General features: G+C 42.2%; 1 protein-coding gene across 8 annotated transcripts in view; it reads right to left on the bottom strand.

Moving 5' to 3' along the window:
- Positions 1-2292, bottom strand: part of rbm47 (RNA binding motif protein 47) — a 38676-nt gene extending 36384 nt beyond the window's left edge. For 5 of the 8 annotated variants that reach the window (XM_080880034.1, XM_080880042.1, XM_080880035.1 and 2 more), the window contains exons 1-2: positions 1117-1290; positions 401-555 (exon numbers count right to left, since the gene is read on the bottom strand). The gene's annotated coding sequence lies outside the window, so the exon portion shown is untranslated. Of the gene's footprint in view, positions 1-400; positions 556-1116; positions 1291-2156 lie in introns of those variants that run through there. The other 3 variants (XM_080880038.1, XM_080880039.1, XM_080880043.1) reach the window with 3 other exon arrangements.
- Between the last annotated feature and the right edge of the window lie 12851 nt (positions 2293-15143).

Raw genomic sequence — 15143 nt, 5'->3', positions numbered from 1 at the left:
CCTGCTCGACCAGTTTCTGAAACCCACACACACACACAGAAGATGACAAGACAAGAACACATAGAACACACACACACACACACACACAAATAAACATTCAGTACTCGCTCCGTAACCTTGCAGTGAAGGTTACAGCAGTCAGTTGGGTCAATGTGAACACTGGACCAGCTGAAGAAATGTCCTTCCAGATTACCCACTGTGTGAGTGTGTGTGCATGTGTGTGTCTGTGTGTGAGTGTGTGCTGTTAAACCTCCAGGTGAGAAAACACACCATTGCTCTCAGCTACATTTACAACATAACTGTTCAGACTGAAATGAGAGAGAATTTCTGAAAAAGAAAAAAAAGAAAAAAAAAGGGGGGGGGGGGGGGGGGGTGCACACACGATGAGTTCCCAGCCAACCTGTAGGATGATGGGACGTGTAGTCACGGCGTCGGCGTCAAAAGGCAACGATCCGGCTTGTCACTTTCTCATCTTCCCCTCCTGCCTTCTATCTTCCTTTGTACAGACAGTCAGGTTCTCTCCGGCTCCGTGTTCGCTGTCAGGGCACTTCCTGTCTTCAATGACAAGTCCCCCAAAGCACAATGAGAAGAGATCTCAGACACTTCTGTCAAACACACTGCACACACACACACTGCACACACACACACACACACACACAGAGGAGAGGACGACTCAAAGTTTCTCTTCTCCTTTTGGTGTTTTTTTGGATTCTGACTCAGATCCTCTCTGTTTGTCCTCTCCTCTGCTCCAGTCACGACAGCGCTCGTAGACGTAACAGCGGGAGACGGGAGAAGGAGGCCGGTGCACAAGGTCTCGAAGTGGAGGAGAGAACAGGAGGTGACAGAGTTGAAGGAAAGCATTAGAGAGAGAGAGGGAGGGAAAGAGGGAGGGAGCGAGGGAGGCCACTGGTAATTAGTGAGTCTGTACCTGACTCTCACTGACATAAGCCCCACATTCCTCAGAAGCGAGAAGGGGGGAGAGATGAGGAGGGAGAGAGGAAAAGGGGAAAAAGTTTGGAACACACACTAATCATCCCAGGACACACATCAGAGAGGACCCTCTTCATCCCAACATACACACACACACACACACACACACAAATCTGTCTTCCTTACAGCACAGCATAACTGTCACGGCGCTCAAGTCAAGCCTGCATGATGTTCAGCGAAGGTGCTGCCGGTCCTGAAGCTTCGCCGTCTGTCACCTAAACGCTCCACACACCTGCTTTTAGTCCCCTTTCTTTCTTCTACCTCTCTCTCAGCTCGTCTTTCCCTTTCTGTTTCTCTCTTTCGCTATGTGTATGGTGTACACACTGCCAGCTCCTAAAACTCACCAAACCAGAATCTGACTGCCCATACCCCCAGCACACCTCCTCCCTGCCTCCTCCTTCCTATCATTCCGGATAGGAAACGCTATCCTCCTGTGGCCCTGTCCAATCCAAGTGTGTGTGTGTGTGTGTGTTTGAGTGAGTTAGTGCGATCAGCCAGACCTGAGAGAGGAGATTCAGCAGCAATCCTCTAAAGGAGTTTCCTGCACACCTACCACATGATCGCTCTCATCCACCGCTTGCTTATTAGTGATGATCACACACGCTCATTCACAAATACACACATACACCCCTGAGGTCACGATGACATGCTGTCTTTACACTGTAGTGTTCACCTCTCTGACGTGCGTGCTGCAGATCCCTCTGTAATGACACCTTTGTGTAATAACAACCCACTCGGGCACTCTCTCAGGTTTCTTGTGTTTGAATTGTCAGCATGAGCGTGACAAAAAGCATGACTGACAGCTGAAAGGGAAATCCAAACCTTTAAATGTCCAATATAAACAGTTTCTCACTTCTGTTAAGGAGGGTTATGCCGTAAAGCTGAACAGAAAGTAAAAACTGTTTTTTCTTTCTACTCCTTCACACAGTCCTTCCTCGTCTCATGCACTTTATCCTCTTTTCTGATCTTTTCAGAAAATGTCATACTTGTTTGATCATGTTATTGAGGTTCAGCAACCCTCAGTCACAGTATTCACTTCTCATTCAAGACTGCGTAAAGTGTATTCCTGTATCTCTGTGTGTGTGTGTGTGTGTGTGTGTGTGTGTGTGTGTGTGTGTGTGTGTGTGTGTGTGTGTGTGTGTGTGTGTGTGTGTTGGTTACCCTACCTGAATTCCTTGGAGAGTTTGGCGTAGGCGGGACCAAGCGCTTCCTTCTTCCTGATCTCAGGTACGTGGCGAGCGCGACGTCTTTGTGACAGCCAGTTGTCATGGAGACAAGGAGAGAGCGCTGTGCTGAACAGGAGTGTCCGCGGTCAGCCAACCAGCAGACTGAGAACAGAAGAGAGAAGTGAGGACGCTGGATTTCTGTTTAGTGTAACAACACACACACACAGAAACACACACACACAAACAGTAGGGAACTTGCGAGCATGTGTGTGTGTGTGTGAGTGTGTATAGGAAACTGAGATTGAGTCAGATGTGCTCACACAGAGAAATAACGTTTCAACACAGCGGCTGAACTCTAGCAGGGAGGCGGCCGGGCCGTTGATTAAGTTGCTCAATACTTTTTGACTTTAATGCTTACTTAACAGATTTCACACAATCCTTAAAAAAAACTGCAAATACAAAAGCATATACACGGCAATAAGTCAGGCTTCTGTAACTGCAGCAGGCTGTGCAGTTCACCCCAAGTAATCTAAATACATCACGATACAGGTTTCACGGCTGATTGTTTCCTACTCTACTAACATAAGAGGAAGCGGTGAAGAAGCACAGATTAAACAAGTTTTAGCCACCATTGCCCGATTCTAGAGTAAAAGTAGATAAAACCCACCTACACCCTGGAACAGGGTTGCACCAGCCAAGCGTAAGCCTAGTCTTAACTACACCCAGTCCCAGTGATTCACATTAATTGCTGGGGTGGATTTTTAATGATTTTCTGGTGTCTCACTAACTTATAATTTTGGCTTTTGCAAGCAAATAAAATGGAATAAAAGAAGAGGTGATTTCACCACTTCAACACTGGAAAAGCAAAATTACTAAAGCTGTGCAAGAACGCACAGGTGCAGAGTCTAGTTTGGTAAGAAGAAGAAACAACTCGGAAATCTGTTCAGAAAACAGTGGAAGGAAAAAGTGGAAAGATGTTCAGCTGCCGTGTTGAGGTCCAGTCGCAGCTCTTCAGTAGCTCTTTCCTTAGAGAATCGAAACAGCTCCCCAGTGCTGTATCTGTCCATCCCTCACAGCTCTCTACTCTCTAAAAGTCTTATTGTGGAGTCGGTGTCATAAAAAAGCTGATATTTTAACTTCACGTGTGCTCCTCTGCAGGTTCACGATTCACACCACGCCCAGAAGAACGCATAATCCTATATTGCACAACAGGCAAAACTCTTATGTCAGACTTAAGATGCTAAGATAAAACTGATTACGCTTAAGACCTGTTGTAAGCTCTGCTGTTACGACCAGCCCGCTGTGCCTGAAGTTTGGTGGTTTAAAAAAAGTAAAATAAATGGGCAGACGCAAGTTCATCGTAATGCTTTGTGGAAAAGGCACCCACACACGAGCGCACATTTTGTATATTCTTTGCATCTTTCTGCCTTTGGTCCGGTCCTTATTTATTCTCAGTCAGAATGTGATCAGGTGACTGACTCTGCCATTTTAGGATCTTTCACCTATTTATTCTTTAAAGCTTTAGTAATGTGCTGGGCGTCTGCCAGTAGAGAATCAATCGAACAATCAATGCCAGAGTACCTGTTCGACTGGTGACCTGCTTGTGTTTTTTCTCTGCATATTTGGATAAAGGCTGATCTTTGTTTCGTCGTTCCACAGACATTTGCCCCACATCTTTACCCGTTTCTTGTTTTGCAAATTCCAACCTGCCTAATAACCTGCTTATAGGGCTTACCTGGGGTTTGTGTCTCGTGATGAATCATCTGACCTTTCTTGCCTACGTACCAGGAAGCATTCTTGACTTATTTTGCTGTCTCAATATATTTAGAGGGTTTTTTTCCCCACCATCACGTAAAATTATTTTTCCAGTCATCCACACTGACTGGAGTTCCTCAGGCTTTAATATAATATGACTTTGATAAAGCTTAGAATTTAAGGTAGCATCTGTAATTTCACATGCGAAGACCAAAAAAAGCCCAAATATTTATGGTCTGTGTCGTATAAGGCATGCATATCCGGGGAGTGGGGTGGGGGGGGGGAATTTCCATAATTTTATTATCCAGCAAATCGCTTTTACTCGTTTCCTAAATAAACCTGTGTTTTTTCCAACCACAACCATTTTCTTTACAGGGTGAACATCCGCCTGCACAGACTTGCTTTAGTTAAGTGTTACGTCACAGTGAGTGGAAGATCATAGCTGCTTTTGAGTACCATTATTGATGTGTGTTGATACAGGACAGGCTTTTGAAAGTTATAAATCCCCACTGACAATATAATAACTCTGACACGAGATGAACGAGTTTATGGTTTAAAGACCATCAGCTTTTGAAAGACCATACTTTATGAGGTGAATAAAGTTTCACCGGCATGGTCTGTGCACGTGAGGTGAAAATTAAAACATTAAAATATATTTGTTGCATGTAGTTTGTTCTGTAAAAATCAGTCTGGTATGTAGGACTACAATAATTATTCATTTCAGATAAATATGTAAAATGTGTTTTGTTTATGGCTTGTGCACACTCTGTCAGTCAATTTTCATACACAAATCATGCTGTTTACGCCAGAAATAGATCAAAGTGCTCCAACAGAAGTTTTAAAAAGTCATTATGAGGACTGAAGTCTTACTGCGTGACACTGATCCGGCCTCCTATAGCAATGCTTTCTGTGACCGGGAGGAAATCATTACCGATGGATGTCATTTTCACAGATAAAGGCAGTTCTATTGAGTGCAAGGGTTGGCATTGTTTAAAAGTTTACAGTGCTCATATCATGTTTAACGGTTGGAGGCTTCCAATAAAGAGTAGTCGTTCATAGGTCACGGGGAGATAAAAGTGTGATCATATACAGTTCACTGTGTCAAAGGAGGGAGGGCGGCTTAAACTGAGAAAGCTCCATTTGGCTTTTTCCCATTTAAAATGGCATAAAACACAACATGAAGCTGATTACAGTATAAGTTAAGCTGAAAAATCTGTTAAACATACATTTTCTTGTTTACAAAAGGAAAGAAAAGGAAATCCTTTAAGTGGCATCTGTAAACAAACCAGAGTTGAAGGATAATCGAGGTTAATTACCACCTGAACTATTTCCGTATTTAAGGTTATGCTTTATAGCTTCTCCTCACTTAACAAGACAGATTACGACAAAAAAAATAGGAAAACAAATGAGAAGAGTCGTTATTTTAACGAAGTCTCACACTCACTGGTCACTTTATTAGGTACACCTTACTAGTGCTTGGTTGGACCCCCGTTTTTGCCTTCAGAGCTTCCTTAACTCTTCATGGCACAGACTCGACATTCCTCAAATTTTAGTCCATACTGACATGATAGCATCACAGTTACTGCAGATTTTTTGGCTGCACATCCATCATGTGAATCACTCATGTCATCACGGCCCAAATGTGCACTGTTGATTTGGGATCTGGTGACTATGAAGGCCATCTGAGTACAATGAACTCACTGTCGCGTCCAAGAAACCACGTTAATGATCTGCGCTTTGTGACATGGAGTGTTCATGGTCAGCAACAATACTCAGGCAGGGTGTGGTGTTTAAATGGGGCACAGAATACCCCCCCACACACACAGACACACACACAGACACTATTACACTAACACCAGACCCCTGAACCATTCACAGAAGGTTGGACGGACCCATGGTTTAATGCTGTTTACGCAAATTTCTAACCGTGCTATTCAAATGTTGCAGCAGAAATCGACACTCATCATACTAGGCAATGTTTTTGCAATCTTCTATTGTCCAGTTTCGGTGAGCCTGTGTGATTTGTAGCCTCAGTTTTCTGTTCAGTATTCTGCTGTTGTATCCCATCGTCTGTCTTCAGAGATGACCATCTGCCTTAGCTGTAACGAGTTTAATCGTTTAAACAAATTTAAACAATGCCAACTCTTGCACTCAATAGAACTGCCTTTATCTGTGAAAATGACATCCATCGGTAATGATTTCCTCCCTGTCACAGAAAGCATTGATATAGGAGGCCAAAGTCAGGAGGCCAAATGTTAAATCTCCCCACTCTCCTCCAACATTTGACATCAATAAAGCATTTTCACCCATAGACTGCCGCTTGACCAGCCCGAACGTCTCTGTAAACACTAGAGATGCTTGTGTGGGAAAATCCCAGCAGGTCAGCAGTTCCTGAAATACTCAGAACGGCTTGTCAGGCAACAACCAAAGTCAACGCTCAAAGTCACCTGAATCACCTTTCTTCCCCATTCTGATGTCCAGTTTGAACTTCAGCGAGTCCTCTCGGCCATGTCTACATGCATTTAGTTTCTGCAATGTGATTGGCTGATTAGATATTTGTGTTAACAAGCAGCTGAACAGGTGCACCTAACAAACTGGCTGGCGAGTAGTCATTTCAGCAGATTATTTTTGGCACTTTAAGTTATTTAAGAAAACTAGAAAAAGAGAACACCTCAAAATCCTGCACCCTTCATTAAACTTGTAATTTACAGGCACAGAGACTTGCACATGTGCACACAAGAAAGCACACACTCCCCATAATAAAAACCTCAGACCATGCCCTCGTTCCTACTTAATAGAAAGAGAGATCTGAGACACTGAGAGGAAGCTTCCAGCTCTCCTGATACTCTTATGACGCCTCACAATGGCGCACAAAGGGATGAGGCAGTTTAGTTATTCACCCCCAACAAAGTGGGTCCAATCAAGTTGTCACGCACACAACAAGGAGAACGGAGAAAGGTGGAAAACTTGGATCATGTTACTAATGTGAACTGGATTTACGAAGTCTATCAAAAGACCGTAAGTGCTGCGACTGCAGTTCGCGTCTCTCTTCAAGACCATAATTCTAGTTAACAGATTTTGACGCAAAGACTTTGTTTTAAAGTCAGGTAAGTGCGATAAGAGTTAGATTTGAACAAGCTTCCAGGAAATTAATCTAAGCCAGTGTAATGTTGCCTGAAGCTATATAAACACTAATATGCACAAATATCCTTGAAAAATGTGTCAAGTGTTTAGCAGTGGGTAAAACTAAAAAGCTCTCCTTCAAATATTACTGCCTGCATCGTGGGGTAGTTAAACAAGAACTAACAAGGAAGCATTATGATGGGAAGCAACAGCATCAGACCTGGAACCACTTGTGTGCACATTTTATTTACACAATGTGTGAATGTGTGCGCAGCTACAAAGCGTATCTCTGACGTCTCATAAGTATGTGAAAGCCAATAAATGCATAATGGTAGGTATTGTGTGTGCAGGGAGATATTAGAGATCGGGTAAAAACAACTTGCTCTCCCTTATTGTGTTTGATGCTGAAGAACAGTGAATGAGACAAGCAGCCGTCACAACTGTACACCAGGCGTGGGCAGCATTGTTTCTGAGGCTGACACGGGCTCAGCAGAGTTCATCGTGAACTGAAGCTGCTAAATGTGGTTCATGTTTCTGCAAGAAGCTGAAACAAGAGCTGGACTCGACACATGAAGAGACAGCTGAAATGTCTTCCATTGTTTGTCTCATAGTATAACTACCAAGCTCTACAGCTTTTATATTTTTTCAGAGGTTTAGTTTTTCTTTTATGACATCGGAGCCATAACTTGTGTGCTACAGACTGTATATAAAATATTGACATAAACACAGAGATGTGCAGTCCGGTTTTGGTGTCTTGGAGGCCGATTTAATGAACCAGCCGTAGAACAGATTGAGATACCAAAGGACCGTTTCAGATGATCACAGCTTAAAGTGCAACCTTCCTTTTAATTCTTTTTAAGCCTGATGTGGAGGATCGTTTTTAAAAAATGAACATCATGTTGTCTTCAATAAGACTTGAACTCGGCAGTTGAGTCCATTAGCATATCAGTGAAATGTCTGCTGCCGCATTAGTGCGAAATGTGTCTTTTTCTAAGCTTTTATACAGTTTGACTTCTTTTTCCAACCAGAAGAGTTACCTCAAACTGATTCTGTCTGGCCTCTATTTTCAGACCCTGAAGCCATGCTCATCCTTTTTATATTTTAAAAAAATAATAAAACAAGAAACAGAATAACTTGAAAAAGCTACTTTTTTCAGAACTTAATCCAGAAAGGTAAACTTTCGTGGTTATGGCTTACAGCTCGTGAAAAATCAGCTATAATTCTGAAGATCAATCAAAAAGGTTTCAACAGAAATGTCAGAATAATGAAAATTCAGTACAAGGTTCGAGCTCCTTTCTGTAAGTGTCTCCATCGATGCAGCGTGGCAGCGTGGCACTTCGGCTGAGGCGTTACTGAAGTCCAGGTTGTTTCATAGTGGCCTTCAGCTGGTCTGTGATTATTCGGTCAGGTGTTTCTCATCTCTCTCTTGACAATACCTCGTAGATTCTCTGAGTTCCGATCAGGAGAGTTGGCACAGCATCAGCATGTTCAGCAAATCATTTGTAGTAGGTTTTGGCTCAGTGGGCAGGTACTAAGTCCTCTTGGAAAAGGAAGTCTGCATCTCCATAAACCCAGTCATCAGAGGGAAGCATGAAGTGCTCTTAAATCTGTGTTGACTTTGGACTTGATACAGTGGACATACCACCAACAACAGCAGCAGATGACATGGAAACCCAAACCATCACAGAGAACGCAAACTTCACCCTGGTCTTCTAAAACCTTGTATTTTGTGCCTCTGCACTCTTCCTCCAGGATCTAGATTTAATTTCTATTCATGGTAAATGGTAAATGGCCTGCATTTGTATAGCGCTTTACTCAGTCCCTAAGGACCCCAAAGCGCTTTACACTACATTCACACACACATTCACACACTGGCAATGGCAAGCTACATTGTAGCCACAGCTGCCCTGGGGCGCACTGACAGAGGCTCATAGTTTTATTTTTCACAGTTTAACAGGACTTTGGAGCAAACAGCCCAGTTCTTTCTCTCCTTAGCTCTTGTAAGATGTTTCTGACACTGTCTCTGGCTCAAGAGTGGCTTGGTATTAGCTGCTCCTGTACTGAAGATGCCTGCGCGTGGTGGCGCTTACTGCACTGACACCAGCATTAGTGCACTCCTTGTGAAGCTCTCCAAAGTTACTGACGTCATGTTTTTAACGTGCAGTCATCCGTGTTGCTTGTGCACCTTTTCCAACCACACCTTTCCCTTCTATTAATATGCTGTGATGCAGCATTCTGTGAACAGCCAGCTTTTTCAGCAATGACCTGCGTTTTCCCCTCATTGTGGAGGATGTCAAAGATCATCATCAGGACAACTTTCAAATCAGCAGTTTTCCCACTGACTGTGCACTTTATGTGTAATAACTATAGAATATGAACGTCCAACTTATTAAAATTGAATTAGGAAAAAATAAACTTTCTCAATGATGATCTAAGATTTTCTAAAGTTGTTTTTGATTGTTTTGATTTCTTTAGTACGCTCCGCGGTTATGATTCTGCTGGGGTTTCATGACAGACGAGGGCATTCTTCAGCCCTGAGCTGACTCACCTTTAAACTGAGCTATGACAGCATTAAATTGTCTTGAACACGATCTCTAAATAAATAGAAGACACAGCCGTCTTCTATCAGGATGGAATCTGCCACAGCCGGCCCTACCGGCTTAAAAGGAAGTTTCATTTGAATTCCTTGGTCATTCCCGCTCGACTAATGCCACGAGACTTACGAGAAGTCTTTGATTTTGTCAGGAAACAATTACAGCTATTTAACTGATTACACAGCCCTGTGTCGTCTTCTCACCCGGCAGGTGCTCTGACATATCTAGGAACTCGCTGTTGTTGGCTCCTCGGCACAAAGTTGCCTATGTTCACGAGCTTTGCCGGTTGCGCTACAACATGACGAGGCATGTGTGTGCACATGTGAGTTAAACTTGTTTAACAGCAGAGCAGTGTGGCGGGTCTCTAGGAAAATGATAAGCATTGCGTGTGAGTGTGTAGCGCTAACAGTTTCTAATTGTGTCTTGATGAGTGACAGAGATCAAGCCCAGCCTAATTAGCACCACTGAAATTCTCTCTCACACACACACACACTCTCATATACACAATGAATACACTGTGTAGCCAAAAGTATGTAGACAGCCTTGTACAGGAGAACACAGGAATCCTGGATATGTGTAAATGAAATACATTGTGCCTTCCTCCCCCTCTAAAGACCACAGATAAAGTATTTGCCATAAAACGTGTCAAAATGTTTAACAATGAGATGTCAGACTTGTTTTTCATGATAACCAGGAGCCACCTGCCTGGTTGCAACCTCACAGTGAGGACACACGTTGAGGAAGTCATCCTTCAGCAAATAATAGTCCCACGTAATGTGGTAAGGACATTTCTTGCTAAAAAATAGAAAATATTTAAACAAAAATTTGAGACGTTCAAGTGACGTTAGAACCAGGCCAGCTGTTTATCTCCCGTTGTCCACCACCTGCCTGGAGCTCCAAAACGAACGCTTAGATAAAAAGCACCACTTGTCTTCTCGTAAATCTCAGCATCTAAAAATGCCAAACCACTTGTTTAAGAAAAACGTAGCTATATTTAGAGACTGGTCTGATTCAACAAGGCCATGAATCAGGGGTTAAACCGCAGCCTTCACCTTTCAGACAAAGCTCATATCCTATAGAAAGCACTCTCCAAGGAGTGACTGCTTGTGTATTCATGCCCACAGTCCCAAAACAAGAGATTCCAAAATAATATGTGAGTAATGTTTATATGTCCACAAAAATGGGCCATAGAGAGAGAAACATACAAGGCTGTCGCTCGCTGTAGATCAACTCAAGGTCACTGAATTCAACCACACAAAAGAGCGTGAATGCTAGATCTGAGTGAATAACACCGGTGAGCGTGCGGTTACGTTGATTAAAAAGGGGAAAAAAACAACAACCATGGGGGAAAGAAACTCCTCCGGCACTGTACAGCTTCCTGTAAAGATTAGACCTTTATTGAGAAAATTCCAGGTCGGCTTATGGCCGCACAACCCGCCGTCTCCAACTGGGCCGATTATTGAATTTAATACACACACAAACATCCTCGCGCGCACGCACACACAAAACATACAATGTAACTAGAGCCCTGTTGTGAGGCGACATCGATGACGCGTGTTGGATGGGATTATCCCTCCAGCTGTACTCTCACCCGCAGAGAAGTGAGGCTCATTTGGCCCCACAAAGCTCACTGTGGTTTTTCCACACACTGATAAATCCCACCCCTGCTTTTTTCCAGCATCTTCTCCGGCTTACAAGGTTAGCCTCAATGATTTATCATGTGTCATCTTGGTTTATCTCTGCTTGCATCGGGGCTGACTAGCCCGATTTATTTTTTGAAAATAAAAAATATGACTTTGATTCATAACTTGTTAAGGGCCAGAAGCCAAAAAGTGGCTTTGAAATAAATCACTCACTCCAGCAGTAATTGTGCACCGTGGCTCAATAATCCAAGAAAATGTCTCCCTCTGTTGGTCTGACACAAATATTACAATCATGGCGAGATAAATGACTTTTTATGACTGTTAGCAACTTGCTTATAATAAGGTGTCATTTAAACATTTAGAATGCAAACTGCAAGAGTAAAAATAAAATTCATCGTCAGAAGACAATGCTATGGATAGGGTGGAGGCACGTAATTCACTGTGGTCACCCTTAAAGCGAGCAGCTGAAGGAGGAAGGCAGAGAAGAAGAATCTCTACTGATTTTTATGCTAATCTTTGGATTCTCTTGTTTAATTTAAAGTACATCTTTGATTCAGCTGAAAATTTACATTAATTGTGTGAAAAAAAACCGAGTCCAGTGTTATTTTAGCTAACACTAGTACAAGCCCTTCAGTATTTGGTTTCTTTGGCCTGCTGGTGCTGTTCGCCATGAAATCACAGACACACAATCCTTTTTAAAGTTGTTGTAGATGCATAGCTATATATTCAAAGGAAAGGGGAGCATTTCGGTCACTTGCTAGGTGGTTATTAGGCAACATGATGACACAATATATCGAATTCAACTCTTGGTAATCTAAATAAGATTTTGCCATCACGATTAAAATGATGTGATCCTTGTATTAGGTGCTGCGGAGCCATAAAAGGGAAAAAAAACCAGGTAATTTAAGCCTGTTGCTAGGTGGTTGCCAGGCAATATGATGACATCACAATATCTGACATCGATGGCAATCATAGACCATGAAAAGTCAATGACACATTGTGACTGCAAGGGACTACAGGGCAAAACAAAAGTGGGTGAAGTGAGCGGGATAAACTTTTCTCACCTTAGAGGTGACTGAAATGAACACTGATGAGACTACAGCGTGGTTACTACTGGACACTCCACGTTGCAGTTGCCTAGGTAACCCTCCAATGTATTTACGCAGGTGCAGCAATGGATGTATGGAAGAAAAAAAAAAGAAGGGCCAGTAAGTACACGGGGCGTAGGTTTTTGTGCTTTAACACGCAGCATATTTTGCAGCCATGGCAGTTTTACTTATATAGTAAACTCGCTGTGCTTGTAAATAGCTTTAGTGTGGTAAATATACCTGTTTGACCTTTATGGCTGACAACACTGTGCTTGTGATGAATTACAGAACAAAGAACATGTGGCATAACTAGACTTCCTAGCCTCCCAGCATGAAAAGACATGCTGAGGTGTGAAGGGTTTAGTGAAATCTCCAAGACACTGAGACTGAGTGAAACCTGTCAGGCCCTTTGAATACTCATTCTCAATACGTGACTCACCATTTAAAGCACCGTGTCTGTTTGGTTTTGTGCGTTTCTTGGTTGTTTTTGCATAATCCATCAATTAAAAATTATAAAAAGAAAAGCCTTACCTGCTGACATGTGCTTGATGACTTGGGGACGAGGATTTTATAATAACACATGGCAGGAGTAAAGGTTATTTCAATAAGAGCGTGTTTCCTCATGCAACACTTGGCTGATGTAAAATACTTTGTGAGGGAAAGAAAATGAGGAACATGGTAGAAGTCAGTTTCATTTAAACTCTGTGAAGTTCCACAAACCTGCTTTTTTTTTTTCAATAGGAGTGACACCTCTGAAGTCTGATTGTATAGAAGCCAATGTGAAAACAACCCATAGCTTCCTTAATCTGTAACTTTAGTAAACACTTCCCTGATGAGTTAATGGCCTGAGATTTACGTTTTAATTAATTGATTTATGGGCTTTGGGCTTTTAATTGTTTCTTTGAGATGAAATTGACAGAGAAAGAAGCCCCTGCTCCAAAATCAACAACTTCAAGTTCCACTGAAATCTGCAGCTGTCTACATAAACAAGCCAAATGCCTTCTGGAGAAAGGATTTATGGATAGACGAGACAAAGATAGAGCTATCTGACCACCATGACAAGATGTATGTTTGAAGGAGTAAAGATGAGGTTTTCAAACCTAAGAACATTGTATTGGTGGTCACGCATGGTGGTGGTAGCCTCATGCTCTGGGGCTGTTTAGCTCTCAGTGGTCTTGAACACAGTTGGGTGTTACATCAGGTCAAAGATGAGAAACACTTTTAAGAAAACGATCTTGGAATGGGTAAAACAGGCTAACATGAAGTCTCTGGAATGATGTTCCCAAACCCTACTGAAAACTTGAACTATGCTTAAAAGCTGGGTCCATGCCAGGAAACCAACAAATTTAGATAAACTTTACCAGTTCTGCCATGAAGACTGGTGAAATATCTAGCCAGAACTATAGCAGAAGCTTGCTGATGGCTACCAAAAGCATCTGGTTGAGGTGCATCTAGCTAAGAGATATTTAAACAAATATTAATAGGGTATGCATGCATATATTTCAGCTTGTATTTACAATTTTGAACCTGTGTAGATTAGAAAAAAATCCAGTAAATCCAACCCTGATGCTGTCCATCCAACAGATGCATGCTGTATAATCATGTCACTCTGCAAAAATACCAAACCAAAGAAATCATTAAAAACCCAAAATTACGAGGACATTCATATCCATAATGAGTGTATGCAAACTTATGACCACAACTGTATGCAAAGGTATCGACTGTGAGGTCACCAGGTGGTTGACATTGGCATTTTGGAGCTTACCATCTGCTAACATTATTGAGCTGCACTGCAGTCATAAAATGCAAAGACACATATCGGCTAGTTGATGCTAAGCAAACACAAAAAACAAAAACAAACAAAACTATAATTTCACTCACGACAGCTGAAGTAGAAACTTCTCAGATGGTCCATACCTCACAGAAATTCATGGCACTAATTAAATAATCCATTATAAAGAGTCTCCGACAGCAGGCATAGGGTGCTTCCACTGGATTAGCCTAGCAGTCGGCTCTGGTCAATTAACATGGCCACGCCCCTAACACGTTTAGCCAGGCAGATGAGTGAACAAAAAAAGCAAAAAAACAGTCGTTATGAAAGGGGAAGCTAAAGAACGTTTCTGCTTCCAGGACTTAACAAGTTTAAAATAGCATCCTTATATGTTCTCTTTTCGCTCTGAAATATTGGAACAAAAGCTCATTAGCCTGCTCTCTGCGGGGTCTGCATACTGCTGAGTTCCTTATTAACAAATCACTCAAATTCAGCACTGTTGGAAATGACACGTTCGTGTACTTAAATGAACCTGCAAAAGTCTGACCTAGTGTTGAATTTACAATCCCGATTGTTTAAATACATTCTTCGTAAATCTGTGAAGATAAGACGTGCTTATACATCTTATCTCTGCTTTTGCTAACCTTGAAGTTCAGAAAGCAAGCACGTCCGTACAACACAGATATACTCGGCAGGCTATACGTGCACTGAATGACACAGGAACCCAACACTGACTGCAAACGCAGGTGGACATTGTCACTATGCTGTGACATCAACCCCTGCAATGTGTTTTAGACATGGAATAAATTAATGAATATGTTGGGTTATGGAGCCTCAGATGAACATATCTGACCTAGAGAGTGGAGACTGATGAAGTGCAACACAGACACACATTTCAGCTAATTAAATAATAAAATATCACCAATCAAAAAATGAAGTTCTCCGATGGTCTGTAATACACAGCAAGCTGTAATATTTGTCAGATGATTCTATTACCCGATTTCAATTCTGAT

This window comes from Rhamphochromis sp. 'chilingali' (assembly GCF_963969265.1).
Source record: "Rhamphochromis sp. 'chilingali' genome assembly, chromosome: 4".
In the NCBI taxonomy this organism is placed as follows: domain Eukaryota; kingdom Metazoa; phylum Chordata; class Actinopteri; order Cichliformes; family Cichlidae; genus Rhamphochromis; species Rhamphochromis sp. 'chilingali'.
Note: the sequence above shows the minus strand (reverse complement) of the source record. Positions and strands in the feature narration are given on the sequence as shown.